Source organism: Entelurus aequoreus, linkage group LG01 (assembly GCF_033978785.1).
Source record: "Entelurus aequoreus isolate RoL-2023_Sb linkage group LG01, RoL_Eaeq_v1.1, whole genome shotgun sequence".
Lineage (NCBI taxonomy): Eukaryota > Metazoa > Chordata > Actinopteri > Syngnathiformes > Syngnathidae > Entelurus > Entelurus aequoreus.
This window is the reverse complement of record NC_084731.1, coordinates 67,708,736-67,714,735: the sequence shown is the minus strand read 5'-3', so window position 1 is coordinate 67,714,735 and position 6,000 is coordinate 67,708,736.

Below are 6,000 nucleotides of genomic sequence, written 5' to 3'. Positions count from 1 at the left end.
TATATATATATATATGTATTAGGAGTGTCAAAAACATTTTTTAATGAATTTATTGTGATTCTTATTTGTAACGATTCTTAATCGATGAAAAATAATTGTTTAATTTTATTTTATTTTAATAAACATTGTTTAATTTTTTTTTTTAAATCATCATGTTGATGAAGATGATCTATATCTGCTGTACACATTTACTTTACAAAATATACTTCTCTTGTTGCCTTATTTGTATTTGACTTTATTAGATGTTTGGGAAGCATTTTAATAAAAAAAAAAACCCAAAAACATTCATATATATATTATCAGAGCTGTTTGTCTATTTTATGGAGGAATGTATTTGTTTGTTTGTCTATTTTATGGAGGAATGTATTTAATTATATATATATATATATATATATATATATATATATATATATATATATATATATATATATATATATATATATATATATATATATATATATATATATATATATATATATATATATACACACACACACACACACATACATACATATATATATACATATGTATACATATATATGTATATGTATATATATATATATATATATATATATATATATATATATACACACACACACACATATATACATATATATACATATGTATACACATATATCTATATGTATATATATATATATATATATATATATATATATATATATATATATATATATATATATATATATATATATATATATATATATATATATATATATATATATATATATATATATATATATATATATATGTATATATATATATATATATATATATATATATACACACACACACATATATATACATATATATATACATATATATATATACATATATATATATACATATCCATCCATCCATCTTCAACCGCTTATCCGGAATCGGGTCGCGGGGACAGCAGCTCCAGCAAAGACCATATATGTATACATATATACATATGTATACATATATATGTATATATATGTATACATATATGTATATGTATACATATATGTATACTGATTACTTTTTTTTCGCACACTTTTGGCATTCTCTCCAGAGCTTCAAGAGGTAGTCACCTGAAATGGTTTTCACTTCACAGGTGTGCTTGAAGCTCATCGAGAGAATGCCAAGAGTGTGCAAAGCAGTAATCAGAGCAAAGGGTGGCTATTTTGAGGAAACTAGAATACAAAACATGTTTTCAGTTATTTCACCTTTTTTTTGTTAAGTACATAACTCCACGTGTTCAGTCATAGTTTTGATGTGACAATCTTGTCACGGCCCGAGCGCACACCAGTGCACATGAATGTGTGCGCTGCGCTGGGTGCATCTTCGGGAGCACGCCAGGCGTGTGTCAGTCCGGCTGCAGCAAGCAGCTGCAATCAATCGCCAGCAATCAGCGCACCTGTCACTGATCAGAGGACCTGCCTTCATAAGCCTGCACAACCTGCTATCCCGCGCCAGAACGTAGCTACCTGTCCTGTACAGTAAGCCGTATATCATACTCTATGCAAACCTGCTCTCTCTGTGTTTTCCCCCCCGTCGTGTTTATTGTCTCTTGTCCTCCTTGTCGTTCCAACAGCAGACCTCTGTTCTCGCGTGACAAGCTTTGTGTCTCATCTCCCCTTGTTCCCTCTGCTTCCCTGACTGCCTGCTCACGGACCTACGAGCTCGTCTTGTCCCCCCCCCCCCCCCCCTTGGACTTCCGCACCTCTCGCTCAACACTCCCACTAACACTCATTTAATTCCTACACATAGTCGCACACCATACACATCTTGGATTAATACATACACTTCATTTATTATTTATTTATATATATATATATATACTATATATATATATATACATATATATATATATATATATATATATATATATATATATATATATATATATATATATATATATATATATATATATATATATTGTGCATATATATCAATAAATAGAGTTTAAACGATGTCCCTCCCGTCTGTGCCGTCTCCTCCTGTACACGTAACAGTACGTTCTGACCAATTGATTAGGGACCAGACGGCACAGTGTCATTAATTCCCGCCCCTTTTCTCGACCCCCCACGATTTCCCTGTGACCATGCGGCCTAGAAACTGTGATTTGTCCCGGCCAGACGGCGTGTCTCTCTCCACCCGACAAAAGGAGAAGATTTTTGCTAGATTGAGGGCAGATCCGCTGCCGCCATATTACTCCTAAGAGGACAAAGAGGAGGAAACATGAAACTCCCTGGTGCCCGATCCCCGCGACACAGACTGCGGGTATGTGCCTGGCACATGGATGGTGATGTACGTGATGGTAGCAGAGACCCTCCGCTATACGCCCGAAGAGCTGGAAGGTATGATGTGGGTCCCCGAAGGTTCGCTTGTCCCCATTGACTGTCTGGCCCAGGGACATCGCCGCACCACCATGCCGGTCGCGTCTGAGATGACGAAGACCCCGCAGAAGGGCTTCGACTCACTAAGTTTCTCAGCCCACTATGAATAGGTATGAAAAGGTACTGACCCATCGGGCACTTGAGGGTGTCAACGTCATCATTTCAACCAATTATGATCGAGATCTGAAATTTAGGAGCTGTGTTGTTTAAGTTTTCTGTTTTGTGGCGAAGCATCACATCAAAGTTTGCTGCAAAGCCATGCCCACATATCATGGCGTAAGCAAAAACTTTTCGCAATTTATCAACGCCTATAGGTGTCGTGTCTGTAATTTTAACTGCGACGGATTTGGCCGATGTTCCGAGAAGGAGTTTGTTAAAGTAGGAGCCCTTTTTTTCACCGAAAAATGGCTAACAACCATCGGAGCAAAGTTTGGCGCCAATGCCACGCCCGCATCTTATAGCATAAGCAAAAATTGTTCGCAATTTATCACTGCCTATATGTGTAGTATGTGTCATTTGAACCGCGACTCGTTTGGCCAAAGTCCCTCGGTGGAGTTGGTTAAAGTAAGAGCACTAATTTGGGCCGAAAAATGTCTGACTGAAACAAAGATGGCCCACAATACATTCAACAACCGAAATAATAACAACCATGTTTTTTTCAACAAAAATGAAATATTGAGCTTGACAATTGTTTTATCTGCAGTGCTATAGAAGATGTATTTATGGAATGTGATACTGTACCTTTGTTTTGGGAGGAGACCAGATTTCAGATATGGGATTACATTTGGTGTATTTAGAAAAGATGGGAACCTAGAAATGCTTGTCTAAATTATTATGTTGCACGCTATATTTTCTTCACATAAATGTCCATTCCTCGAAGTAAAATCTAAATTTTTACATTGGCTCAATGATTTCAAAGAATTAACTACATACGGCCTTTAACAACACTCAGTAAACATTTGGGAACTAAGGAGACCAATTTTTGAAGTGGAATTCTTTCCCATTCTTGCTTGATGTACAGCTTAAGTTGTTCAACAATCCGGGGTCTCTGTTGTCGTAGTTAACGCTTCATAATGCGCCACACATTTTCAATGGGAGACAGGTCTGGACTACAGGCAGGCCAGTTTAGTACCCGCACTCTTTTACTACGAAGCCACGCTGTTGTAACACGTGGCTTGGCATTGTCTTGCTGAAATAAGCAGGGGCGTCCATGATAACGTTGCTTGGATGGCAACATATGTTGCTCCAAAAGCTGTATGTACCGTTCAGCATTAATGGTGCCTTCACAGATGTGTAAGTTACCCATGCCTTAGGCACTAATACACACCTATACCATCACAGATGCTGGCTTTTGAGCTTTGCGCCTAGAACAATCCGGATGGTTATTTTCCTCTTTGTTCCGGAGGACATAACGTCCACAGTTTCCAAAAACAATTTAAAATGTGGACTCGTCAGACCACAGAACACTTTTCCACTTTGCATCAGTCCATCTTAGAGGAGCTAGGCCCAGCGAAGCCGGCGGCGTGTCTGGGTGTTGTTGATAATTGGATTTTGCTTTGCATAGTACAGTTTTAACTTGCATTTACAGATGTAGCGACAAACTGTATTTACTTACAGTGGTTTTCTGAAGTGTTCCTGAGTCCATGTGGTGATATCCTTTACACACTGATGTCGCATTTTGATGCAGTACCGTCTGAGGGATCCAAGGTCCGTAATATCATCGCTTATGTGCAGTGATTTCTCCAGATTCTCTGAACCTTTTGATGATATTAAGAAACCACGGATCACAGGACTTAATGCCTACAGGCCGGTGGCGCTGATGTCCGTGGTCATGAAGTCCTTTGAGCGCTTGGTCCTGCCCCACTTCAAGGACATCACCGCTCCCCTCCTGGACCCAATGCAGTTTGCCTACAGAGCCAACAGGTCTGTGGATGATGCAGTGAACCTGGCCCTCCACTTCATCCTGGAGCATCTGGACTCCCCAGGTACCTACGCCAGGATCCTGTTTGTGGACTTCAGCTCTGCCTTCAACACCATCCTCCCTGGACTGCTACGAGACAAGCTCTGCCAGCTCAGCGTGCCCGACTCCCTCTGCAGTTGGATCAATGACTTTCTGACAGACCGAAGACAGCACGTGCGGCTGGGAAAGATTGTCTCGGACAGTCGAACCACGAACACTGGTACTCCTCAGGGCTGTGCACTTGCCCCCTGGCTCTTTTCCCTGTACACAAACTGCTGCAACTTCAGTCACCAGTCCGTAAAGCTGCTAAAGTTTGCGGACGACACTACCCTCATTGGGCTCATCTCGGATGACGATGAGACCGCCTACAGGAGAGAGGTGGACCGGCTGGCGTCCTGGTGCAGCCTCAACAACCTGGAGCTGAACGCCCAGAAAACAGTGGAGATGATCATGGACTTCAGGAAAGTCACAGCCCCACCATCCCCCCTCACCCTGATTGACTCTCCCACCCCCGTCTCCATTGTCAACTCCTTCCGTTTCTTGGGCACCACCATCACCCAGGACCTCAAGTGGGAGCCTACCATCAGCTCCCTCATCAAGAAGGCCCAGCAGAGGATGTACTTCCTGCGGCAGCTGAGGAAACTTAAGGTGCCGACCAAGATGCTGGTGCAGTTTTACTCAGCCATAATCGAGTCCATCCTCACCTCCTCCATCACCGTGTGGTTCCCCGGCGCCACAGTCCAGGATAAGCATCGACTGCAGCGCATCGTACGTGCTGCTGAGAAGGTGATTGGCTGCAAGCTCCCATCCCTCCAGGACCTGTTCTCCTCCAGGACCAGGAGGCGTGTGGGTCGGATCACAGGATTCTCACTCTGGACACAAACTATTCTCCCCTCTCCCCTCAGGCAGGAGACTACGGTCCATCCAGACGCACACCTCCCGCCACCTGAACAATTTTTTTCCCCTCGGCCGTCAGGCACATGAACAATAACAAGATCTGATAGCTCAGGCACAGCTAATTTTATTACCTATTCTGTGTTATGTGTTTTATGTTGCACGATTGCACCAAGAAAAAGTCCTAGTTTGTGAACCCGTTCTCAAACAACGGCAATAAAAACTATTCTGATTCTGATTCTGATATTACGGACCGTAGATGGTGAAATCCCTAAATTCTTTGCAATAGCTGGTTGAGAAATGTTGTTCTTAAACTGTTGGACAATTTGCTCACGCATTTGTTCACAAAATGGTGACCCTCGCCCCATCCTTGTTTGTGAATGACTGAGCATTTCATGGAAGATGCTTTTATACCCAATCATGGCACCCACCTGTTCCCAATTAGCCTGTTCACCTGTGGGATGTTCCAAATAAGTATTTGATGAGCATTCCTCAACTTTTGCAGTCTTTTTTGCCACTTGTGCCAGCTTTTTTGAAACATGTTGCAGGCATCAAATTCCAAATGAACTAATAATTACAAAAAATAAAGTTTTCCAGTTCAAACGTTACAAGTGTCTTGTCTTTGCAGTCAATTCAATTGAATATAGGTTGCAAAGGATTAGCAAAAAAATGTATTCTGTTTTAATTTACGATTTACACAATGTGCCAACTTTACTGGTTTTGGGGTTTGTACTTGACTTATTTAACATTATTTTTATATCC